Genomic DNA, 26,807 nt, shown 5'->3' with positions numbered 1-26,807 from the left:
GGCTATTTCTCTAAGTGGCCCTGGTTCCTTTTAGTGGGGCATGGTACTTGGAGACCATAGTCTAGGTGTGTTTGTATCCCTCCAACAATAACATAATACAAACAATTACAAACCACCTAAACAGCAACAGGGAAATAGCTAAGAGTCAATAAGAATTGACTGATTAAATGGCCACTAAGAAGAACACTGCAAAAAAAAAAGGAAACTGTATATCTATATTCAACAACATATAATAACTCTGAAAAAGTGGAATAAATGGTATAAAAGAATATGTATAGTACATTCTAACATATATCTAGTCATGTAAAATACACACATAATCTGGACAGAGACATCTGGTAGGATACATACCACAATGTTAATAGTATACGGTATACAACGATATGCAGCATATAATGGTTTGCAGCATATAATATAGAATAGTATACAGTGTGTAATGGTTTGCAGTGTCTAACAGTATAAAACAGTATACAGTATACAATAGCATACAGTGTATAGCAGTACATAATACATAATAGTATACACTATACAATAGTATGCAATACATAACAAACTTTTAGGGAAAAAAAACATTGGCTAAATCTTCATGATCTAAGGCTAGGCATGGCTCTTAAACTTGACAACAAAAGCTTGACTCATAAAAGCAAAAATTGATGCAGTGGACCTCATCAAAATTGAAAACCTTTGTGCTGGGAAAGACCCTATTAAGAAGGTGAAAAAATAAACTACAAACTGGGAGAAAATATTTGCAAACTACTTAGCCAATGAAAGACTAATACTTAGACTTAAATTTCAACAGTAACACACACACACTTCGGTTAGGAAATGGGTAAAAGACATGAAGAGAGGTTTTCCTAGAAGAGGATAGAGAGGTGAAGAAAAGGCCTAAGGGAATAAGAGAAGCTATTCCTCACCATTAGCCACCAGGGAAATGCAAATTAAAACCACAAGGTGATATTGGACCTGCCTGTCAAAATGGCTAGAATGACAAATACTGACAACACGGTCACACGGCGAGAAAGGGGTCTCCTGGTGCCCAGCCAGAGCTGCTCTGCAGTCACGACAGGGAGGATCCTCCAGGGCAGGCTCGCCTCTGCAGAGTGAGCAGCAGGGTCAGGCTGGCCTCACTCGAGCTGAAAGCCTGGCTCCCGGCCCCACCTCCCTGGACAACTCAGGACCAGCTGCTTCTAAAGTGAAGGATTTCATGGGGACCGCATGACTACTTTCCCTTCTTTCATCTTATTTTACATTCATGCTATTTATGACATAAAGCATATAATATTAAACGGACAGGTGAAAGTTTTAAAATAATCTTTAAAACTGTTTTTTTGTTGTTTTGTTTTGTTAATCCTCACATGAGGATATCTTTCCATTGATTTTTAGAGAAAGTGGAAGGGAGAGGGAGAGACAGAGAGAAACATTGATGTGAGAGAGATAGACACATCAATTGGTTGCCTCCTGCACACATCCCGGCCAGGGCCAGGGAACCTGCAACTGAGGTACATGCCCTTGACCGGAATCGAACCTGGGACTCTTCAGTCTGCAGGCCGATGCTCTATCCACTGCGCCAAACTGGCCAGGGCTAAAGCTATTTTCAATTCAATAAAATAATGGCTTGTCTGTGTGTCAGGCCTATGCTAAACCTTTGTGCGATTACCTGACTGGGCTCCTCCCACCACTGTGTGAGTAGGTAGCTTATTCTCTTTTGACCAAAGGAGAAATGGCTTCAGAGAGAATAAGTTACTTGCCTGAGGTCACACAGCTAACAGTGACAGGATCCAGACGTGAACCCAGCCATACCTCATTCCAGATGCTCCACCCCATGCCGCCTCCAGGCAGAGCAGATAAGATGCCAGTGTCACTGTCGCTAACTCAGGCAAGATTTATTGCTGGGACACACAGACCCGCCTTTCAATGGTAAACACGTTATTCCATTGGCCAGAACTTAGGTGCTTGGGCCCCACCTAACTGCAAGGGAGGGTGGGAAGTGTGGACCCACTGTGTGCCCAGGACACAGGAATTGGTTAACACATAACAGTGTCTCAGCCAAAGCCACTTCCCAGTGATTCCTTTTCATTCTTCACCTCATGCTCAAAGTCGATGTCAGGCTGCCCTGATCAGGATGCAAACCAGCCAAGAACAGAAAAGCTGCTTCTTGTTCTCGGCAGAGCCAGGCAAGGCACCACGCTTCCTGCAGAAATTTAAAGGATATGTTTTTAGTTCCTTTTGTCCCGCATCCTTTCTTGTCCTTACATAGAGAAGCTTTGTGGGTCAGGCTGGGCTGGAGGCTGCACAGGAGTCAAAGAAGCCTCTACTGCCCCCTCCTGCCTGGGCACGGGGCTTATGCACTCCTCACTCTGCTCCATCCCACCGCTGAGCTCCTCGCTCCACTTAGCCAGCCTGCACCACCCAGGCACTGGTACCCACCTCACTGGGCACCCACTTCCCCCCTGTGCCCACCCTGCCAGCCAAGGGCCTGCACAAGTACAACCCGAGGAAGGGTCTCCAGCAGCCCAGGCAGAGGTTCCACGAGTTCTTTGTGCTACCTCCTCTGCCTCCTCTGCCTCTCTGGCCAGGCTAGTCAGCCTATTTCATAGCAACTCAACTCTCAGAGACGTCAGGAACCTGCACTGATTTAATCAAGCAAGTACCCTCTCAAGTGGCAGGAAATGCCTGGACTGTACCCTTCGATGCATGGAGCAGGACTGTTGCCCCAGATTCTGATGTTCGGTCTTTAAAGGCAGCTCGGAGCTCGCCCAGGTGATGCCTGCCTCCCTGCAAGGTTGTATTCCAGAAGCAATGACCCGTCTTGGAGGATCATCTTGGTTCAGCGGTCGCCAGCCGGTGGTCCGTGAGGTCCCTGAAAGGTTGGCGACCGCTGGTTGGTTCATACATTGGATTAGGCATGCTGTGCGCAGAGCTGCGGGCCAGGAAACCCGGTTCCAGGGCTGGCTCAGGTACGGACTCTTTGTGACCCTGGACAAATCCTTTCTGAGCCCTGGGCCTCAGTTTCCTCACCTGTGAAATGGGAATAAGTAATGCCTGTTCTTCCCACCTGGCAAGGTTGTTGTAGACAGTTTTGGGGGGAAATTCTAAAAAGTAGCCAACACATACAGACAGAAGACTGGAGGTCCTGATTGTCCTTGGGGCAGACTGGCCACATGACGCGGTTCTGGGCAGTGACATACAGGCGGGGTGTGCTGGAGGCTCGGAGGACTTTAGCTCTCCTGATTAGAAAACGACAACGGAGCAGACAGGGCTGACCTGGCGCTTCTTCCTTCCTCTTTCTGCCTTGAATTCTGAAGAGATGCCAGGAGCTGGGGTGTCATCTGGGACCATGAAGAGACTTACGGCCTCTCCTAACCAAGTATGACCCCATCTTACTCAGAAACGACTGTGTGTGGGGGTGGGGGGGGTGGGGGGGGTGGTGGTTGTGGTGGTGGTGGTGGTGTCCTTTCCAGCCCAGGGAGACTGACTCTAGAAGTAGACAAATGAGCTCAAGTTCTCTGGGTCTCTGCCTTCCCAACCTTCCCCCCATCATCCTTGGAGAAAGGGCTCCTGGTGGACTCTGGGGTTTATTCTTAGAAAGCTGGTAATATTAAGCAGAGTTTCTATTTTAGAGGAAAATACTTTCACAAGGGATCTTTCAACATTTTCCATTTGATACCTATTTAAGGAAATACCAGACAGTCCCTTCAAACACAGCTTGGGAGAGGAGGCACTCTCCACTCTGCCCCCCCCCCCCCAGCAGGGGGATGTTCTGTGCAGCAGCACTGGCTTCTCAGGGACCACCCTGGCCTGAGGGAATGCCATGGGCCAGCCCTGGTGATCATCTGTCAGGTGATCCCACCCTTATGCTCACTCCTGCCCTCTGGCTGGGTCAGAACCAGAACCAGCAGCAAGTGCCTGCTGGCGACTCCAGGAAGGGCTGGGCACGCCCACAGGGACCCCCGGCCTGCAGTCTCTAGGACCTGTGGACCTTGGACCCTGATCCAAGTCTTCTGGCTTCAGATCCCACCTCCTTGTCTTTGCACAGCATGGTTCCTGAGGACTGAGGACGAGTGAATGCATGGGAGGGAGAAGTAAGAAGGAACAGTCTATGAACTTTGTTAAGTCTTTACCCACTTCCATCACCAGACCCAACCCTGAAGTTCCAGAGGGAAAAGAAGAAACGAAAAGAAAAATGTCACATTTCAAATGGTTCCCACAGTGACTCATCTCAGAAGTGGGGTTTCTTCCTTTTTCAAAATGGAATCAATCCCGTCTTTCATGAAAACAGCCTTTCTTTCCCCCTTTGGCGGCAGCCCTGACCCACCCTTTTTGGCTCTGCAGACGCAGAGAAGGAAGCCAAGGACCAGCTCTCCCCAAGGGCCTGGCGGACCGGCAGGCAGAGCAGGAGGGGGTGCTCTTAAAGGGGAGGAAGCTGGAGGGACCCTCTTGTTTCTTCAGGGGGGCCCTCTACCATTGATAACCTCATCCACGTTGAATTCCAGGCCCTCTCCCCACCCAGGAAGCCCAAACACCAAGCAGGGGACTCTAGAACTCACGCATCTTCTTGGAGCACCCTGGCCAGCAGATGCCCACATGGACTCCATCACCCTGGGGAGACATTTGGGTCTTTCCTCCAGACCCCCACTGGGAAGGTGCGGGGGAGGGAGGTGCGGGAGATCAGTGGACAGTGTAGGCAATGGCTCATGAGGAAGTTTATTCCAATGTCTCTATGTTTTGGGGGGAAGGGATGAAGAAATTCAAATGTCTTCCCTCTGTTTGCCATGGTCTGATGCCCGTTGCAGTGTAGTTAGAATATGTGCCTGTTCGGAGCACTTACCTTGGATGGGAAACTTGAACACGCTTAGGTCCATTTACTCGCCTCATCAGCTTAATCATTTCACGGGACAAGAGATATGTAAGTCCAAGAGGGGCACTTCGCTCTACCCACCCCCCACTGAGTGCCCCCTACCGAAGTTCAAGCTGTGCTGGAAAATGCGCAGAAGCTTTCCCGAGAGACGAGAGGACAGTGTTCTGTGCAGATGTGCACGGGAGCCAGCAAGCGTGGTCTGCTCGGGACCTGGCAATTAATTCAACCCTGCTGGGCAGCGGGAGCCTGTGGAGTGGCAGGGCTGCGGTGGTAAAGGGCGGACCGTGTTAGGTCTCATAAGCTACATGGAGACGTTCAGACGTTATCCAGGGGTGCATGGGCGCTCTGGAAATGACAGAAGGGGGAATGAGCTGCTGAGATGGACGTTTCACAAGAAATCTTAAATCCTCTATCTGAGAGGATAGCTGCAATTTTCCCTTTTCTCCAAGGTCTTAAAATGCTTCTCAGATCATAAGCCGGACTGTGATTGTCCAGGTGACAAAGGATGACTTACCGATCCCCCGTGGGGAGAGAGCCCCGTCCGGCCTGTGTCTCTGGCAGGGCCTGGCGTGATGGGCCACCCAAGCAGATGCCACCGAGAAGGGGCCGGACCCGAACCCCCTTTGTTGACAGTCTTGAGCTAAGTACAGTCTTGGCAACAAAGGATGATGGCCCCAGATGATCTCAGATGTGAGAAGACTCCAGGGGAGAAGAGCTTGTCCTCATTCTTGGGTCATTGAGTTGGGTTGGCTAATGAGTTGGGTTGAGTTTGGACTTGGCCAGAAGAGATAGCAAAGAAGAGAGGAGGAGAAAAGTGGCCCTGCACATGGGGGTGGGCACAGAGGTAGTACTGCCCCTCTCCCTCAGCCTCACCCTTTGTGCTCCAAGACCCTGGGAGCTTTCTCAGGAGGGGCTCAGAGCCCAGAAGAAAGTCCTTCCATTTCCAGAGCTGTAGGCCCACACTCGCCTTTAGCCCACACGACTGCTACCATCTGTCAGTCCAGAGGCTACGGCTGGTGCCAGGCCCTATATCCAGGGGCCTACCACCGTGCTGGCCGCCAAGAGGGCATCTGTGAAAGTTTGCCAGCCACCTGGATGGGGACAGGCTCCCTCTTCCTCGTCCTGAGCTTCAGGTCTCAGAGACCCATTGGGTCCCAGGACACAGCTCTGGACCCCTCTGTGGTTGTAGGACTTCATGCCTATGAATCTCCACTTGGCCAAGAGCCACATCTGCCCTCCCTCCCACCCCCACGTTCCTACCATGATGTCCATGCACTCCCCTTTGTTTTCATCCATTTTTCCTGCTGCCAGAACTTTCCATGCTTCACTAGGAGGGAGACACTCCTGTCCTTTCCGCTCCCTGCCCCTTCCACCAATTTCCTTTTCAAGTGATACATTTGTTCCTTGATGAGCTTCCTGAGGACCCAGCCAGGACCCATTAAGGCCTGTCCCTACCTCCACCCCTCAGGCACTGTCCTGGGCAGCCAGGACCTGCTGTCCTCCCCAGGGATCAGCAAGCAGCACCAGGCTCCCAGGGCCTGGAACCTATTTGGTTTAATCTCACCCGAGACAGAAGCCGGGGCCATGCCTTTCTCCCCCAGAGTTCAGCACCACGCCCGCCCGTGTCACTGTAAGCAGCAACCGCACTAATAAGTACCCCCTGTGAAAGCTGGCAGGAACCTCACCAGGCAGCAGGGGAAATCTGAGTGCAGGGGCTTGAAAGATCAAAGTCAACCGTGTCTTTTGGGGGGCGGGGAGGTCAGGTTGCAGAGACTTCCGAGAGGGAGGAATGAATCCTGCCTTTATTTCGCTGGCACTGGTTCTTTCATCTGGGGCCAGGGGTGTCCTTTCCCTATTATAGCTGCTTCCCCAGATGGAGAAGAGGGTGTCATTTTCTTACCATGAGAGAGTTCAGCTCTGAATGGGATACCGTTCCTAGTCGGCAGGGAAGAGGCAAGGCTTGATGAGACAGCATTTGGTGGAGCCCACCCCATGGCAGCCATGGGGTACGTGGTCAAATCCCTCCCCTTCCAAGTCCCCCCCACCCCAGAGTGAGGCTGCTTCTTACACAAGGGGAGGCCAAATTTGATTTTCCCTCTTGCCAGTGGAATAACTCAAGGCAAGTTCTGATCCTAACCTCGCCTCCTTGGGGCCAGTAGTTGGCTGTTCACTCCACTTCGGATGCTGTTCACCCTCCCGCCAAGGGGCGCACAGTCCCTGCGACAGACCTGAGGAGCGTGAGATGTCACTGAGGAACAAGTGACAGAGCTTAGTGAGAGAGACCTGAGTTCCAGGTCTGGCTGTGTGACGCTGGGCAGATACATGTCTTCTCTTCTCTGAGTTAGTTCATCATCATCATCATCATCATCATCATCATCATCATTGTCAGCAATGCCATTTACTGTGCACTGTATGCCAAGCAAGTATTAACTCATGCAATTCTCAAAACAGCCCTATAAATAGATATTCTTATTTAAGATAGAGAAACAAGCTTCACCCCGGCATGGCTCAGTGGTTGAGCATCGACCTATGAGCCAGGAGGTCATGGGTTCCATTCCCGGTCAGGGCCCATGCCCGGGTTGAGGGCTCGATCCCCAGTGTGGGGCATGCAGGAGGCAGCCAACCAATGATTCTCTCTCATCATTGATGTTTCCATCTCTCTCTCTCCCTCTTCCTTCTTCTCTGAAATCAATAAAAATATTTTTTAAAAAAGCAATGAGGTGCAGGGAGATGACTAAACGTGAGCAAGGAGTGAAGACAGGATTTCAGCCTGGCTCTGTCTCATTCCAAAGACTGTGTGTAATGCACGTTGGATGGTGGCTCCTAAGAAGATACGCCCCACCCTACGACCCAGGCCCCGAGCGTATGATTTCTTTAGAAAAAGGGTCTTTGCAGATGTAATTGGCTGTGGATCTTGAGATGAGATGATCATGGGTTGTCAGGTGGGTTTGAAACGCAGGGACGAGTGTGCTTGGGAGAGACAGGCGAGGAGAAGACAGAGGATGAGAAGGCACGTGCAGAGGGAGGCCAGCTCAGAGTGACTCTACCACACGCCAAGGAGTCCCTGGGGCCACTGAGGCTGAAGAGGCAAGAGAGGAGATTCCCCTGGAACCTCCGAAGGGACCACAGCCCGCCCGACACCTTGGTTTGGGACTTCTGGCCTCCAGAACGGAGAGAATGTACATTTCCGCTTTAAGCCACGGAGTTTGTGGTTATCTGCGACGGCAGCCCAGGGCGCTCAGACCCTGTCCAATGCACACAAGGGCCTTTGCTTGTTATCAAATGGTCATGGAAAGTCTCCTTGCTGCAGCAAACAGTGGAAAAGTTTCTGAGGACTCTTAGGTCCTCCCAGGCGAGCTGTACCCGCTTGACATCAGTCCTGGTTAGCACATCCAAGTGGCCCTGAGCCACCTCCCTTGGGAAGCCTCTCTCTGCAGGGACAGAGCGATTCCCACAGATGGAGCCAGCCCGGGCCAAGCGCTCGGTGCTCCTGGCAGCCACCCTGCCTTGGTGCTGCCCACGGCTCAGCCCGCTTCTAGTTGGAGCCTCCCTCTCAGTGGTGATGGTGCAGAGAGAGAGCGAGCCAGGCACCTGGGGGTGAGGTGGGGTGAGGTGGGGTGGGGGTGGGGGGATGGGACATCGGCAGGAACCAGTGCTCCCAGGCTATTAAGGAGCCTGAGTCACTGAGAAACATCTCTTGACTCCCGATTGCCTGGGAATCAAGTTCAAATGCTTCAGCCTGGGATTCAAGACCCTATGAACTGGCCTCAGGCTGCTGCCAGATTCCTGGTCCCTGGGGATCCCGGATGCTGACGCAGCTCCCGAGGCCTGGCTCTGTGGCCCAGATGACCGCCTGTGCATCCTCACCGAGCTCCGCTTCCCGGCCCGCCCTCCGTCATTATCTCTGTCTGTGAGGCCAGAACAAGTTGATCCAACACTTCTTCCCTGGGGCTCCTCCTCTGCTCCAGCGGGACAGGCAGGGGACAGCCTGCCCACGTCCCTCCTGGCCCAGGAGCTGCTCAAAGGCAGTGCCTGCTCCCCGTCAGTAACTGCCCTGGCTCAGCACACAGTAGGTGCTCAATCAGTGTTTGTTGATGGGAACGGGGCTGAAGGAAGCTGAGGGAGCATCCTCCCCAGACGGAGCACGAGTGCTCTCTTGGAGGGCTCACGCTGCTCCTGCTTGCAGCTTCTGTTCTCCCTCCCGGCTCCTGCCTCTGGTGCCATCTATAGCTCAGCTCACAAATCCTGCTTTCCCGGGGCGCCGGCACTGAGACCATGATGTGAGTGCCCCCTGGAGGGGTGACGGTCGTCGCCCAGGTGCATTCTGTCTCCCGGTGCGGGGCCCAGCTCAGGGAGGTCAGGGTCTGCTTTTTCTCCCTGGTGCTTTTATCCCGCCCAGCGCCTCCAGACATGGCCAGGGCCTCCTCCTGAGGCTACTGAATCTCCCCGCAGGTGCAACCAGCCTCCCTCCCCCCACCCCCCCTCCAGGGGACACCTTGTTCTCTGTTCCCCTCACTAATCATAGAACTCGATGTGTCCTGAATCAGGTCAGCCACCAGCTGCCCACATGCTGGGCCTTTAGCCTTAGTGAGGTGACGAACAATTGTATGGTCCTAACTGGGGCACTTTTAGAGGGACATGGAGCCTGTGGTATTCTTAGTCCAGGACAACAGAGTCCATCCCAGGCCGCCTGACACCCCCTCTGTGACATTTCTCTACTCAGTGGAGAGGGAGAGCACCTGCAGGGGTTGGTCATTTTGGAGGAGAGAAGGGAAAGGCAGGGCCACAGCTCTCTGGGGAGGGTCTCTGGGTCCCTGTGGAGGGACTGTGTGCTCAGCCTGTTCCCATCCCAGCTGACACATGAACCCTGCAGCTGGAGGTCAGGCACCTGGGAGTTAGTCCTGGGTCCATGTACATGGAGCCAGTCACCTCCCGGCCTGGGGCTTGGTTCACCCCTTTTGCCACCTGGTACACTCTTCCTGCCACACGGAGCCTTGAGAAGCCTCAGGAATGATGTGGGTGAGGGCTTTTGTGCCCTGCAAGACATGCTCCCTCACCTTTTGGTGTCTGGGCGAGAGGCTCTGCTAGAGGACGAACAGATGCAGGGCCACTTGCAGGCCTGCAACCAACGCTCTCTGCCACTATTTCCTTTTGGGGACCTACCCCTGAGCGCATCTCTCTGGGGGGTTAAAAATAATCTATATCATTTCTTCCTGAGAGCATTCTGGATGCAGTGGAATAGTACAGGAGCTGGGAGCTGGCCAACAGCAAGAGCAAAAGCAACTGAGCAACTTCCACAGGCGAGCGGGAAGCAAGCGTGGAGAGGGCCGTGGGCCAGCAGTCGGAGGGGAAGGAAGGGAGGGAAGCAGCAGACCTGCCTCCTCTGGAGCTGGCATGTGGGCCTGGGCGGGGGGGGGGGGGGGCGGGGGGGCGGGGAGGGCTGTCACAGGCTCCCAGAGGGCCGCTCAAATGGACCAGGACAGGAGAAGACCGGGGAGGGCTGCGGTCAGCGACACTACCATTCACTTTCTGATAATTTTAGCCACCCAGGGAGGAGGCTAAATCCATCCGAAGCAATTGTCTTCAGTTTAAGTGGGCCCCCAAGGGAGGCTCACGGCAGGACAGGAAGGCCAGCAGAGGTGGGAGGGACTCCGAGGGTTAACAATAGCCGCCGGCTGCCTGGGCCCCAGGAAGGAGCAGCCTCAGCTCCATCCCAGGAGGCCCAGGGGGTCACTTTCTGATCTGCAAGGCCGAGGGATGGATCACGGGAACGGAAGCATGGGAAACGCGGCCAGACTTAGCAGAGAGGGCCAGCTGGAATGGACTGTCAGCCCATGCACTTGGGGACTTTCCACAGGACAAAACAAATGTTCTCCGCACACAATGCGGGGTCAAGGGCCATAAGATTGAAGAGTGTTCTGTTTGCCTACGGCCCTGTAGCCTCCCTGTGTGACCTCGGGTGTGTCCGAGGTGCCAGCCCCTGGCCACTCCCCCCTCTGTGGGGCGGGGGCCGGGCTGAAGACTCGGCGGGAGTGAGGGCTCTTAGCAGTGTATCACCAGGCACCTGTTCATGCGGGCACAGTCTGCCGGGACTTCAGTCTGTTTAGATCAGTGATGGCGAACCTATGACACGCGTGTCAGAGGTGACATGCGAACTCATTTTTTTGGTTGATTTTTCTTTGTTAAATGGCATTGAAATATATACAATAAATATAAAAAATACAAGTCTTTGTTTTACTATGGTTGCAAATATCAAAAAATTTCTATATGTGACACAGCACCAGAGTTAAGTTAGGGTTTTTCAAAATGCTGACATGCCGAGCTCAAAAGGTTCGCCATCACTGGTTCAGATGAAGGTGTTCTGATCTCTCAGGTTTTGGCCGCCCTCAGGTATCTGCTCCATGATTTACATCTCAGTTCAGATTTGCCATGGGGCTCAGGTGAGCTAACAAGGGTCGCCTCTCTTCCCAGAGCAAGTGCGGTGGGACCAGATGCAGGAAGACACTGCAGGGCACAGCAGGCCTGTGTCTCCCAGCAGATCTGACTCCACATACTCTGCCAGGGGTGCCGGCCAGGGCAGGTCCGTGGGAGCACAGCCAGTGGGTCCAGCTAGTAGGCAGCAGAACTGGAGTTTGGGTCCAGATCTGCCTCGGTTGGGAGCCTATTCCCTTTTCCCTGGAGAAATATTATGGGAGACTCTCAGCGGCCGACCCTTGTCACTGGTGATTCCTGACCCTCAAACCCATAACCCAGACAGTCGTGTCATCTGCTCAAGAAAAGCATAGAAATTCATATGGATTCCATTTTATGATGAGACAGGGCCACAACTGACCAAGCCAGGAAAACCCAACTCTGTCACTGCTTGCTGTGACCTCAGGCCAGTCACTTAACCTTTCTGAGGTTTGCTTTAACCAGTTGGTAGAAGTCAATACTCTCTACCTCCTGTAGTTGCCTAGAGACACACAGGATATATTTATAAAATGTAATTGAAATTGACACCGGTACACAGGTTTTTTAAAAAAATTAACTCTTATTCTAAAATTATCTCCCCCTCCACTCTTTCTATAGGGGATAAGTACAGCTTGACTTACATACCGTATATCTCTCCATTTAAACCATATCAGCATCTGTGGGTGACTCAACCCTTCTGTCTGCTAGAAGAGAATAAGCCCCTGACCCATTTCATGTGGCTGCTTTGCAGGATGACTAATAACTGTGCTCATAAAAACCTCTGCTAAATGTCAGATCCGCGAAGACACCCGAGGACGTAGGATTCCTTTGAGGCCGCACACCCAGCTGGGGACAGAGAAAGGAGGACTTAGCTTGTGTGCGAGTGTATGTCTCATTCATTTCAAAACTTCGCAGGAAAAAGAAACAACACCCAGGAGCCTGACTTCTGATCCTCATGGAAGCCCAGGAGGTTGGAGTTAGCACCTGCCCGTGAGAGGGTGAAGGACTGATCGGTCTGCGGCTCATCTGGATCCTTCCCGGGAGCTCCGAGACACCGAGGCAGGGACCCACGAGGCCTGCTTAGAGTCCTCAGTGCCCTGGGAAATGGGCTCAAGGGGCTCTGGGATCCATGCCAGGCCCCTGGGATTTTAGAGAGGAAAGCCTTCCCCAGGCCCCGGGGTGATGGGGAGTTTGGATGGACAGGGAACTCACTCTCAGCACGGCATCCTGTGGCATGTGCCGTGTGAGGACAGAGGCTCCAGGCCTGTGAAGGGGGTCTCTGCACAGCCCACCCCCTGTCCAGCCCTCCTCACCCTGAAAAGACTGTGGGAATTGGCTCAGGTGGCCTGGGAAACAAAGCCCAGCCCAGTCTGCATCCTGAGATTTCTCCCTTCATGTTGTTTCGTAGCCCATTTTCCTCTATCGCTGATCAAATTACAGTCAACCTGCTTGAGTGCCTATTCGGTGGCAGGCACGGTGCCAAGGACTTCGTGTGTGAGTTGGTTCCCTTAAACCTAACCATTCCCCGAGAGGCGCCTTATCAGCCCCGTTTTCCAGGTGAGGAAACGGCATGATGGAATAACCTGTGCGGTCACCCAGGACTGGGACCTGGCCTGGCACTCAGGCGGCGTCTTGAAAATGTTTAGTCCCTACCTAACCTCAAGGTCAAAGTGCAATCCTGAAGTGCAGTGAGTCTCTCGCCAGACAGATGGATCCAACCGACTTTATAAACTCTAGTGAGACCAGGCTTGCTCCGTCTAGACTTATAATCTGGACAACAGAACCAAAGGGTTCTGGCAGGAGAAAGGCTGCACAGATTGGGCTCATATCGCTGTTTGAATTGGACACTCCTGAATTTACTATGTTACTTGGTGCCTTGCCCAAAACATTCCAGGATGGTGCCACCAAACTCCTGCATAACCGCCTCAAGAATTCCAGTAACACCAGTGTGAGCTCTCCGAGCAGCACCATTGGCCGGACTCCCTCCCGACACAACAGCAGCAGGGCCAGCCCCCTGACCTCACCCACCAACGGTTCCCATGGGGGCCTGTCTCCAAGCTTGCTGGACTATGATACAGAGAACCTGAACTCTGAAGAAATCAGTAGTTCTTTGCGTGGAGTTACAGAAGCCATTGAAAAGTTTAAAAGTTTAGTTTTCAAAGCCAAGAGGATCTGAATGAGCCAATTAAACGAGATGGCAAGAGGACTGTGAGTGTACGGCCAAACCACCCTGAACGGGCCCAATCTCGTCTGATCTCGGAAGCTGAGCAGGGTCGGGCCTGGTTAGTACTTGGATGGGAGACCGCCTGGGAATACCGGGTGCTGTAGGCTTAAAAAGAAAAAGAAAAAGAAAGAAAGAAAAGGTTAAAGAAGGACTCTGATATTGTATCCCGGGATGGTGGAGTTGCGTCCCGTGCCACTGAGGGCCGGGGCAGCAGTGACGTGGTGGAAGGAGGCAGAACAGCTCTGGACAACAAGGCCTCCCTGCTCAACACCCAGCCTCCGCGCCTTCCCGGGGCCACGGGCGCGCGGCTATAACCTGTACCCCTACCCGGGCACCATCAACACCTATGACAAGACAGCCCTGAAGGAGGCCGTGTTTGACGACGACATGGAGCAGCTTCGAGATGTGCCCATTGACCATTTGGACTCGGTGGCGGGCCTTCTGGAAGAGCTGTCCAACCACAACGAGCGCGTGGAGGAGCGGAAGGGCGCCCTGCTGGAGCTGCTCAAGGTCACCCGGGAGGACAGCCTGGGCTTCTGGGAGGAGCACTTCAAGACCATCCTGCTCCTGCTCCTGGAGATCCTCGGAGACAAAGACCATTCCATTCACGCGCTGGTGCTGAGAGTTTTACGGGAGATTCTGAGAAACCAGCCAGCAGGATTCAAAAGCTACACCGAGCTGACAATCATGAAAGACTCTGGAGACCCACAAAGACTCCCACAAGGAGGTGGTGAGAGCCGCCGAGGAAGCTGCGTCCACTCTGGCCAGCTCCATCCACCCGGAGCAGTGCATCAAAGTGCTCTGCCCCATCATCCAGACGGCCGACTACCCCATCTACCTGGCTGCCATCAAGATGCAGACCAAGGCTGTAGAGAGGATCGCCAGGGAGTCCCTGCTGCAGCTGCTGGCTGACATCCTCCCGCGCCCGCTGCAGGTGATGGCGACGCTGAAAGTAGTGTGCGGAAGGCCGGTGTGTTCTGCTTGGTGGCAATTTATTCCGTAATCGGAGAAGAGCTGAAACCTCACCTCGCACAGCTCACGGGGAGCAAGATGAAGCTACTGAACTTGTACATCAAGAGGGCGCAGACCACGAACAGCAACAGCAGCTCCTCCTCCGTCGTCTCCGCGCACAGCTAATGGCAGCGCGGGTGTCCCAGCCGCAGAGCAGCCTCGGTGCCTCTCAGACCTTCCCGCCCCCTGGTAGGCTCCCGGTCAGGGCGAGGAGGCCACACATATTTATTACAACCAGTATTTGGTCCCTTCCAGCTTTTGTGTAGAATCTTACTGGCATTGAATGTAAGGAGCAAGGCCTGTTTGGCGTCCTCACACACAACGGCAGGAGTGAAAGAGCCATGCAGACTCCAGCGCCAAGCCGCCCTAGCGCGCTGATGAGCAGAGGGTGTGGCGGTCTGTGTTTCTCTTTCACCTTCGTCCTGGCTCTGGATGTGGCCGCGTGGGGCAGGTTCCCTCCCCCCCACCCCCAGCCGACGCCATGAAAGGGTTAGTTGTGCCTCTTTAAGTTGCATGTTGAGACCTGCTAAGGATGTGGATCACGTGGCAGGACGGAGGGAAAGCTGAGGAGGGCCTCTGGCAGACCCCGGGTGTTGCTTCTGTGCCTGGGCCAAAGGCTGCTGCCCTCGCGCTAGTGTCCGCGCAGTGCCCGGTGCTGCCCCGCTGCCCGCGGCTCCCGGGTCTGCGGAAGCTTCTTCAGGGGCTCCTCTGGGGCCTTGGGTCTTGGTCTTTCTGACTCGGCGCTGTCAGCGCTGTCGTCTGTCCCTCCTGTTCCCCCACCCCCCGCGTTTGCTTAAGCTGCGCAGTTCTGAAGCGTTCTCATTGAACCTGGGCCGGCTGCCGCTTTCTGCCGCTGCCATCCTCAAGGACAGTCCCCTCTGGCCCAGCACTCGCTTCCAACACCCTCTGCAGCCAATGCAACGGGGTTTGCCTCATCTTCTCTCCCTGCCGCCCTTTATTTATCAAACATAACACACGTCAAAGAACAGCAAGCAAGAACTTTGGAGAACCCCGCAGGACCCTGCTGGCAGTGACGTTTGGAAGTGAAAAAGAAAATTCTCTAAAAGATACTGTGAAGGAAAACCCCTATTCTGTAAAACTACTGTTTGGAATTCTCTGCTATTCTTTGGACGGCCTCTTATTCTGAAAAAATAAGTTTGCTTTCTAGCCTGCTTGAATAATGGGGGAGATAAACTTAGCTGTCTGACCTTGTAGGCCAGAGACCAGATACACCCAATGCCATGCCAGGTGCATTTTTTAATTGGATAGAACTGTGTCGTTTTCAAGGCCGCCGCCAGCAAGCGCACAGAGGGCTGGCTCTTCTATAAAAAGGGAAGTTCTGCTTGTAGCTTTGCTTAGAATTTGGATTCATTTCCCTAAGCCTGCTGCGGTGAATAAAGTGTAACTCCAAACTCTCAGAGCGCTGTTCGGTTCTGGTTGTTTTTCTGTAACAATACCGGACACCAAATGTTTGGTCAGCGCTGTGTGTGCACGCATGGTCCCACACCCCCAGGTTGGGTTTCCGTTTTTTGGTTTTATTTGGGGGGGGGGGGGGCTGGCTTTTTCACATTACATCCATACCTGTATTTATATCTTCTTTGTTTCACGCTCTAGTGCAGGGGTGGGGAACCTTTTTTCCACCAAGGGCCATTTGGATATGTATAACACCATTCTCGGGCCATACAGCATTATCAGCTTAAACATTAGCCTGCTCTATTGGGTCAAACATTAATGAACTCACCTCTAAAGCCTTGGCAGGGCCAGACCAAATGATTTCTTGGGCCTTGTACAGCCCTCAGGCCAGACGTTCCCCACCCCCGCTCTAGTGTATCACGCAAATGTCCAGACTCTTTTGTTAATAATGTAGGATTTGCTAAAAAAGAAAAAAGAACCCTTTTGAGTTTGATGCTGTTCTAAGCGGTTAAGTGACTTAATTCCTCTAAGAACCCTGTGAAGCAGGTGTTACCCTTATCATCCCTGCTGCACCCCTGTGGAAACTGAGGCACAAAGTGTCCAGAATGTGCCCATAGCTACACTGCCCAGAGTGTCCACTAGAATCTGTGTGTAACCACCACACCCTGCTCCATGGGAGGACTGCCTTTTCCCTACTTCCTGCCTCCTGGAGCGAAGGAGACCTTTGGGACAACCGAGGCCCCTCCTAGCTTTCCTGGGATGGCCCAGGCGATCGCCTGAGGGGTGTTTACATTTCTGACACCATCCTACAAACTAGACCAGGAGACTCCCAAAAGCCGCCCTCTGACCCCTGCACCCCCATACATGGATACCCGACTGGGTCCAGGGCTCAGATGGTGACTCTGGCCTCGCTGGGGGAAACCAAGGGCTGTGCAGGTTGGGCTGATCCTGGGCTTTCCCAAGCTCACATTGCTGCCTCGATCCCCTTGGCCTGAAAGTTAGGGTGCGTTCTCACTCTGGGGAATGCTTCTGAGGCCAAGATGAGATGAGAAGCATCCTGGGTTCTGTCCTGACTCTGCGGGTGCAACTAGATCTTGATCCTTCCTCCATAAAATGTGAGGGCTGGTCAAGTATATCTAATTCTGACAGTATTCTCTACTATTTCCAAACGGTGTTCCGTGGAACAAGGCATTACTCTGACCAGGGGTTCCATAGTCAAAGAAGTTTGAGAAACTGCCTATCCTGGTCCACTCTTAGAGATCCATGGTGCATGTCAGCATGTGCTCTGAGAAGTCCTCCCTTAAAGGCATCCATTCACCTGACTTAAATCAGCATCTCTCGTTTGTACGTAACCATGGAACACTTTTTATAAACATAACATCTCTTAAGCCTTTTGCACAGCCGTTCCCTTAGTGCAGTGGTCGGCAAACTCATTAGTCAACAGAGCCAAATATCAACAGTACTTCTTCAAAATAGACTCGCCCAGGCCGAAAACCGACTTCTGCGCATGGGCCACGAAGTGTCAGTCGCACTGTACGTGCGCCCGCACGTGGTATTTTGTGGAAGAGCCACACTCAAGGGGCCAAAGAACCGCATGTGGCTTGTGAGCCGCAGTTTGCCAACCACGGCCTTAGCGAATCCCACTTCCTCTGGCATTGACCTGTGTTGTGCTCCTTCCAGAAAAGGTCCAGGTGTAAGCCCTGCCCTCCAGCAGTGAAAGGCCTGGGGGGTGGGGGGTGGGGGGCGGGTATGGGACACCCACAATCTGGCCTAAGAGCCAGAAGGGAGCTTAGGGAGGAGGCTCGGACATTCCCACCCAGGCATCAGGGAAGGAGAGGAGGTGGTCTGGGAGGCAGCCCTCGAAGGCCTCGTGGAGCTGGCTGGACAAAGACGTGCATGTCTTGGTCTGCCAGGCTGAAGGTGCGGGGAAGGGAGGAAAGGGCCCAGTGTCTCCTCTGTGATCTCAAGCACCCTGACCTTGAGCCTGAACCTACAAACTCCTCTCAGCAAAGCAAAGCCTTCCAGTTAAGTGGGGTAGGACAAATGATCAGCCATCCTTGGTGACTGGATTCACGCCCTCTACATCAGTAGTTCACCCATGTTCTCCTTGTAATGCAGTTTAATTCTTCAGAAGAGTCCTGCTGAATATATTTCTCTGTCGCCCGTACAGTCCAGTGATATTTTAGTGCTTGTTAAGGAATGGAACTGCGCCCCTCATGAATCTAGCTCTGACAGGGGAAGAAGTTAAGGTACTAATGTCTCAGGTGTACTGGGTTTTGTTCACTTATTTTTTTAGTTTTTCAATCAACAAACACTGAGCACTTACTCTGTTGTTCATTCATTCTTTGATTTTTTTTCAATCAACAAACATTTACTGAGTACCTACTTACTCTGTTTAGGTGTTATGCTAGGTGCTAGGGATCCAGAGTGGCATCAAACGTGTCCTTTTCCTTAAAGAATTCCAAACGAGTGGACCTCAGGTAGTCATTGCCCTTGTAATATGACTACGAAGCTTCCATGTGCCACAAAAAGAGCTTGTGAGAAGCTGCTGGGTTATCGTGTGAAACTGATGAACGCAATCTAGGGTGTCAGGTACAGGAACCGACAAGTGTACCAGCGTCCTGGGCACTCCTGGGAGAGAACCCGAGAGCAGGCCAGGCCCAGGGACTGCTCTGCGGGAGGAGACATGTTCATGATAAGGAGCGAAAGGCAGTCCAGGCAGCGGGATCAAACCCGTGCAAAGGTACCAGGGCATAAACAGCTGGGATGTGAAGAGCAGGGGTTGAGGGCCCAAATCTTGACATATCTCTGAAGCACGTCAAGGAGTCTGAACTTATCTCGAGGGCTTTTAGCAGGAAGGAGACTTGATAAAATACATGTTTTTGTGAAGATCTCTCTGGTGCGGGTGAAACATAGTCAGCCAGCAGGACAGTAGTTGCTAGAACGATGAGATACTCCTACTTGGCTTGGGCCCAGCACAGCGGGAGACAATGATGCCCCCAAGGGCAGGGCCAGCCCATGGGTTTGGGGGAGACCTCTAAGGCAGGTCAGGGGCCAGCTGCGCTGGGGACATCCTGGGAGCGTCCACCCTGACAGGCACAGCCCTCTGCCCGCTAGAACCTGCCAGGCAGTGAGGGCAGAGAGGGCACAGTTCCTGCACCACAGCACAAACAGAGGCAGGAGCTCTCGAAGCACGTCCAGGGGCATGTTTCTGTACAAAAGCGGGCAGTTTCTGCCCTGGGACAATCCCTTCGCAGTGTTCAGGCCATTAATTATTCCTTATCTCACCCAGTAAGGGCCCATGTGGAAATCACGCCCATCCTTCTGCTCAAATGTTAGGCTGCTCTTTATTCTGAACAGGAAAAGAGCAGAAAATAGAACTGTTTTCAGAATGGATGCCAATTTGAGATTTCCCCCTTTACTTCTGAGTGGTGGAAACAGAGGAGGGGGCCGGGGCCCTTTCTCTGGGGCTGCTGGGGTGGGAGCTGGCAGCCCGAAGTGGGTGTGCTCTGGGGAGTGACCTCCCTCGCCCACCCCGGGGAGTAGGGGGGCGGGGGGCTCTGAGAGGCCAAATGAGCCGGGGCCCCAGCATCTGCCTGGTTTGTAGGAGATGATGATCCCCACACGGAGGGGGATCGTTTTCTCTATTTTACAAACGAGGGAGCTGAGTGGCAGAGAAGTTCGTTCACCTGCTCCAGGTCACAAAGCAAACAAACAGCTGGTGATTCCAAAGCTTGTGCCTGAGCCACCGAGCCACCGGTCTCAGGCGACACTCTGCAGGCCAGGGTTGGGTCTTATGGCCCCAAAGCCAGGGCTGCCAGACATCTCTCTGAGGACAGCACCGCAGAGGCTCCTGGAAGACAGGCCTGCATCGACTCTCGGTCTCGCTGTCTGTGGCACAGCCAGCCAGCAGGCAGGCCCAGGGCCAGCTCGGCCTTCTGAGCCCTGTGTTCCCATCACCTGTCCCAGGGGCTGGCCAGGGCAGGCCTTGGTGAACAGTGTTGAGTGTATGATGGGACTGAGACAGACAAGCTCCCTGAGGGTCTAGCTCCAACAGCGTTGCATGCAGGCCACAGGGTTCAGAAGGTGGGTGGGACCCTTGCTGAGTAGGTAGCATATCCTCTGCTCCAACAATAGGTCCAGCTCTCCCCTGACCAAGCCCACACTGCTGAAGGCAAGGTGGCTACTCCTCCCAAGATCCAGGCATAGATGCTACTCCTCCCGACAGCCAGGCACAGACACATTGATGGGCTGACCCAAGAAGCTCACCTGGAACCAGACTTTGGTGGGTTGGGCAGGAGCAGGCGACAGGAGGGAAGTCAGAGGGCAGGTGGAGCCTGGGCTTGATGGCCTGGTAGCAGGTGTGGGGGGCAGCAAGCGTGTCTGGTCAGAAGGCTTGAAGGTCTGGACAGGTGGCAAGAACTGATGGCAGGAGTCTGGCCTTGGCAGTCAGGTCCTGAGGGCCTGAACCCGGGGCAGAAAGCCAGGCACACTGATGTTCCAGGCGCACTATAAGGAGCAGCGGGTGATCTGCATGGCGCCGGCCCTGGCCACATGGACCTGGCCTTCAGACCATCCTGTGTTCAGCTTGCCCTTGGCTGTGGAGCTACCCTGGAAGCCAGCCTGCTGAGGAGGGCATCCCAGACCAAACCGTAGCAGCCACACTCCCCTCTGCAGAGCCGCAGTGATGGCCACAGGGCTGGCACTGTGGGCCATGGGCACCTCTGCACGGGGTGCTTTGCGGAGAGCCCACATTGGCCCAGAAGAGAAATGGAGCGCTTGGGCCTCAGCCGGAGGGCTCTGGTGGATGAGTGACAGGTGGTGTCTGAGGGGCCGCAGCCTTCGGTAGAAAGCCAAAGCGGGCATTTCCAAAGAGGAGGAGTGGGCTGAGCGTTGGACTCCTCTCTGGCTGTAGCAAGCACACAGTTTGCCAAGGATCAAGATTGGGTGCCCACCTGGGTGCCATAAGGGACAGAGACCCCACAGGCCTTCTCATGCAGCTCTGGGGTCTAGAAGGAGTGAATCTGGTCGGGAACTGCGAGGTGCCTGTCCTGGACATGAGGCTGGACATGTGGGGGCCTCTGAGCCTCCCATGGGGGCCTGGGGGAGGGGAATGGGCCGTTGCTGCTTCGTGGTTCCAGCATCTGTTTGGGGTGATGAACACACTTTGGAAATAGTGGCAATGGCGACGCAACGTCGTGAAGGCCGTTAATGCCACCGAATTGTGCACACGGCTAAAATGGCAAATGCTATGTTGTATGTGTATACATTTTGCCACACTAAAAAAAAGAGAAAAGCCTTTTTGAGGTCCTGGGGAATAAAGAAAGACTGGGAAACTGTCCCGGATGGAAGGAGACTATGGAGGCATGGCAACCAAGCGCATCGTGAAACCTGGGTTGGAGCGTGGAGAGGAGAGAAGGACCATGAACGCCCAGGAAGGAAAAACTGGTGGAAGTCGCCTAACGTTTCTAGTTCAGTTAGTAACGTTGGACCAACGCTCACTTCTGAGTTGTGACACATGTTCCACGGTTATGTAAGATGTTAACATGCGAGGAAGCCGGGTGATGGGCCTGCGGGAACGCTCTGTACCATCTTCGCAACTTGTCTGTGAGCTAAAATTATTCTAAAATATAAAGTTAAATAACACACCACAGAACAAAACAAAAGCAGGACCTGGGTACCCAGGAGAGCTGGGGCCTGTGCGTGACAAGGGGCCTCCTGCTCTGCTCAGGAGGGGCCGGGGTGGCAGGCCTGGCTCTCAGCTGGCCGGAGGGTTGCTGCCAACTCTATGGAGAGTGGCCTGAGCTGGAGGGGAGGCAGGCGAGAGCGGGGAGCGCTCCCCAGTGCCCGGGCCCAGGTCGCAGCTTGTCTGTGAGCTTGGCTGGGTTTCTCCTGTTCCCCTCTGTGTTTGCACATCTCGGTCTCTGCCTAGTGCACCGTGGGCCCGGGCACAGGGACACCAGTGTCCCGAGCTGTGCTTTCCCGGCACACAGTGGTCACGCAGCCAAGACTGGCCGCGTCCTCTGAGGACAGGCTGCAGGCGAGGTCCCTAGAGCAGGATCCCTGTCCCCAGTCACTTATCCGAGGACAAAGGGGGAGGGCGTTCACAGTGCCAGGCATTTTATAGGTGGTTCTCCTTGATCTCTCTACAAAGTGCAAGAGGAGCGTGGCCATCCCCACGCTGCAGGTCAGCTTAAGGCCGAGAGAGGCCAAGGAGCTGCCCGCCTACATGTGTCAGAACCAGGGCTCAAACTCCTGTGTCTGCTGGGCTCCAGATTCCGTCTTTCCCGCTCCAGGCGGTGGGCCCTTTCCAGCTCTGCAGGCCGGGGCAACGGCCAGCCTGCGGGACATGCTGAGCTTCCAGGAGCGGCAGGTGACAGGACAGAGCGCAAGCTTGGTGACGTCATTCTCTGGAAGGGGGCAGGGCGGGTGTCTGCAAGGTCAGAGTTCCTCTGGACAGAGGGGCAGGGCGAGGGAGGAGGAGTCAGAGTAAGTCATGGGGGGGGGGGGGCCTCTTTGGAACTGGGGAGGTCACAGCCCCTGGGGTTCTGGCAGGACCTAAAGTGGAGCCCAGGCCTCCTTGGAATGCCTGCCCCTCCCCCGCCCCCACACCCCATGGTTTCCTCCGTCACTGTGTTGTCCTTGGAGGGAGCACACACATCCCAGCAGAGGCCCTGGATGCAGACACTGGACATTTCCCCCGTCCCCTCCTACCGGCCATCCCCCGGGCCTCGCTTCCATCTGCCCACGGCCCATCCCCTCGGCAGAGGCTCCCTGTGCATGGTCCTGGGGATTGCTCCCCCTTTGGGGAACGTGCCTCACCCTCAGTCATTGCCACACCCACACCTTCAGGGGGGTCTCCTCAGGGGGACTGCTCTCGCCAGCACTGTGAGCCCCAGCAAGCCCAGGGGGTCTTTTCCCCCCAATCTTTAATTTCTTTATTGATTAAGGTATTACATATGTGACCTCATTCGCCCCATAACCCCCGCTCCCCCACTCATGCCCTCACCCCCCTGTTGTCTGTGTCCATTGGCTGGGCTTATCTGCATGCATACAAGTCCTTTGGTTGATCTCTCCCTCTTACCCCCACCCTCCCCTACCTTCCCTCCCAGGGGTCTTCTTGTCCTGTCCCCTCCACAACGGTCCCTGAGCTCAGGGCTCAGCACAGAAAGAAGAGCAGGGCTGGGCCTGCTGGGCATCCTGGCCAGAGACAGGAGCCACACGTGGGAGCCCCGGCTGCAGCCCAGGCCCAGCCCATCTCGCTGCTCTGAGCGCAGGCTCTCCTCTGAGCCCCGCTCCCCCCGGCCCGAGAGCACGGTGAGCCCAGAACGTTCTGTGATTACAGGCTGTGGGTGCTGGCTGCGACTGTGCAAAACGGACCAGTGTATTTCCAGAACACACAGAGTGATCTAGAAAGCTATGACCACCCCCTCCACAGTTATTCTTAGAAATCCCAGCAAACCGCCGACTGGCTCATCCTTGGAAACGGGCCTTGAGCAGAAGACAAGGGGTGGGGGACACCCCCACATCCCTGTCCTGAGCCAGGGCAGCCTGGGGCGGCTTGAGAAGGCAGGCTGGAGGGACAGGTCGCGGGGTCTGTGTCTGTGGAGCACTGAGGTGACCCAGGCCCTCTTCCCTGCCACCGACTATCTTTGTGGCTCAAGCCTGTGTCATCTGCTTGCCTCTCCTTTCGAGTCATTTTGTCCAGGTTCTCCTGGGCCTCCCTGGAGACCAGAGATCACGGTTTGAGGTCCCTAACCCCAATGCCTTGCCTTTGGCCTTGGGGGAGTGTGAGCCAGACCACAGCCACCCCCGCTTCTCCATTCAGCAAAACAGCTTGGGGTGGGCGGGTGGGCGGGGGGACAGGGAGACTCGGACACTGTCTGTGGCCGCTCCGAAGCTCAAGTGGCCAAGTCGAGTGTACAGATAATTCTGCAGCAACAAGGGTGAAAAGGGCCCCAAAAGGGGGCAAACCATGGTAGGATGGTGTGGAGAGAGAAGTTTGGTACAGCTAAGCGGCTGGGCATGCTTCGTGGAGGATATAAGTGAGATCTGAGGGTGATTTTTTTTTTTTTTGGTCTTGAGTATTGAAAGGGGAGCAAGCTAGTGATGACCCTGAAATGAACAGCCGCTGAGGGGAAGCGGGGTGAGGCCCGGGCTGTGCCAGGCAGACCTGGTCTGAGTGCCCTTCCTGAGGACAGGCGGGTGGCAGGAGTGTCCTTCCTCCCCGAGCAAATTTCCTCACCAGGAGAGAAGGAAGGTTGGAAGGATGCAGTGAAATGACACAAATGACACGTAAGAAGATCACCTGGCCCTGGGCGAAGGTGGGGGCGGGGAGGGGGGGAGGGAAGGGGCCCTGGGGGCCAGGCGGTAGTCACTCTCGAGTCTGAAGTGGTGATGACCCGCAGAAGCTCCAGGCTGTCCCAGGAGGTCTAGATAGTTCACTCGCTGGTTAGAAGAGAATCGTTGGACATCAAACAGCTAAGCTCTAAAATGCCACCCTTGGGAGAGAGAGATATCACTGCTCCTGGGCGCCTTCCTGTGTCTCGGCCCCGCTCTGTAGGAAAGGTTGCTCCCACTCCAGTCCTCCTCCTGACAAGAGATTCCTTCCTGTGTCCTGGCTGGAAGCACCCCAGCCCACCCCAGCCAGGACCCCTCCCACCAGGAGTAATTTACACTCAATAAAGCAACTTCTGTCTACATCAAGGCCCTCTGCACCTCCAAGTGGCCCCGGGTCGGGCTCTGAGGGTGCGCAGAAGCCTTTTGCTGTCCCTGATAACCCAGCCAAATTTTCACTCCAATCCACAGGGCACTTCATAGGAGCACACTTGGGTTAATGGCTCTGTGATCTGAGATAGCCCTTGGCCAGGGAGGGCTGTGTCCTGTCGTGCTTGCGTGCTTGCGTGCATGCGCCCAGGAGAGAGGTGAGAGCTGAGAGAATGCTGACTGTCCACATCGGCTCCCTCAGGCTGACAGCACTGTGCCTGGGGTGGGCTCAGCCACCTGAGCTAGGATTTCACAACAGCTGCCTCTTAGCAGGGCCTATGCTCTGCAGAGCACACCCACACTAACTCAGGGAGGAAACTGAGGCCCAGGGAGTTGGTGACCCCCCTGAACAGAAGCCAGGACCCCTCCCACAGGGCACACTCCACACCCACCTCTGACTGCGGTGGGAGCCAGAGCCGGGTAGGGGTGGCAGGATGTGAAAGGCTGTGGGAGGCCAGCTGAGGAGGCAGACCTGGCCAGGGCCGGGAGAGGGGTCGAGGAGCCTGGGGCTGAGCAGAGAAGAGCTTAGGAAACCTCTGAACTGCACCAGCGGTGGCCAGGGGTTAAGGAGGGGTGGGGCGGGAGGGAAGTGGCTGTGGCCATAAAAGGGCAACATGAGGGATCCTCGCTCTGTGCTCCGGGTCTTGACTGCGTCAATGTCAGCCTTCAGGGTCCTGGCCGCGATATCTGCACCATGGCCCTGTCCGGAGCACACAGGGTCTCTCAGCATTATTTCTCACTCATGTGCATCTACAATGATCTCGAAATTAAAAGTATGATTTAGAAAAGGAAAAGAGAACCTCTGAGCTGGGTACACAGAGGGGTGCGAGGGACAGGGGCCAGCCAGGAGGTGACACAGAGCCGAGGGGAACGGTGTGCCCAGCATCCCTCCAGACACCGAGCCTGCCCTGGGACAGGGGTCCCAGGCTCTCGGCTGTGAGCACAGTGACTTCTGGGCCCAACAGAGTGAGCATCTAAGAGCGAGGAGCAGAGCTGAGGGGGTCAGAGAGGATGCTGCCGGAGGAAGGGGGAGGAAGCACCGGAGACCTTAATGAGCAGGGGTGCCCGGGTGGCAGGCAGGGGTGGTGTCTGCCCGCCGCCCAGTCATTCCAGCCCCAAAGGAGTGGCCAGCCATGCTGAGGACAGGAGGACTGCCGGCGCCTCTACACCAAGAGCTATTGACATTCCCACAGGGAGGACACACCCGATGCCAGGCGGGCTTGGGCGCAGGCAGCGCTATCAGAGGGTGCCCACAGACTCAGGGCTCTGCTGCCTGTAGCTTGGACAGGAGCAAGCGGGCTTCCCCAGCTTCGCTCACTTCAACCCTACTGAGCACCCCCAGGGTAGCAGGCGCTGGAGGAGGCGCGTGCGCACGGACCTCTTCGCCAGCCCTGTGAGCCCAGCAAGCCCAGGTGGTCTTCTTGTCCTCTGTCCCCACCACGACAGGGCAAGGGCTAGTGTCTGATGGTGGGGCAAAGGTGTAAAGGCCACAATGGGAAGGAATCTTTAGACCGAAAAATGCAGCAGGTAACTCCATGCAATATAGCAGAATTTATTATGTGGGAATTTACTTATAGAACAATGGGGCTGGAGCGGACAGACCACCAGCCGTTTCTGGCAAAGTGTTCCCTACCACCAGACCCCGGTTACAGCACCGTTGTATAGTAGAACTCGGGTACTAATGATTGACAAGACCCAGGGACAAAGAATGCAGTAGCACCCGCCAGGGGCCATCCCTCCTGGTGGTCTTGTGATCGATAATTGCTTATAATCAATACTTTTACTAGTTTGATATTTATGTCACGCCATTCTGGCTGTTGCTAACAAAAATAATGTTACAGCTCCATTTTTAAGGAACACAGATAATCATCAACTAGAAAGCTTTGATATGGTTGCTAAGGACAGGGAATGTGGTCAAAGGTCACAGCCTGAAACTTAAAAATAAAATGAAATCCGGGACACAGATGGAGTAGGTTTTGTTCACATCTACGTCTGTACAGGCTAGTGCAGCCGTGGGCAAACTACGGCCCGCGTTTGAAATGAATAAAACTAAAAAAAAAAAAGACTGTACCCTTTTATGTAATG

General features: G+C 54.4%; 2 pseudogenes; both read left to right on the top strand.

Moving 5' to 3' along the window:
• Positions 1–13,502: 13,502 nt before the first annotated feature.
• On the top strand, positions 13,503–14,908 carry LOC132213728 (CLIP-associating protein 1-like; annotated as a pseudogene).
• Positions 13,521–13,639, top strand: LOC132213996 (5S ribosomal RNA; annotated as a pseudogene).
• Positions 14,909–26,807: the final 11,899 nt, after the last annotated feature.

The sequence above is a fragment of the Myotis daubentonii genome, chromosome 12 (genome assembly GCF_963259705.1).
Source record: "Myotis daubentonii chromosome 12, mMyoDau2.1, whole genome shotgun sequence".
Classification (NCBI taxonomy): Eukaryota; Metazoa; Chordata; class Mammalia; order Chiroptera; family Vespertilionidae; genus Myotis; species Myotis daubentonii.
Note: the sequence above shows the minus strand (reverse complement) of the source record. Positions and strands in the feature narration are given on the sequence as shown.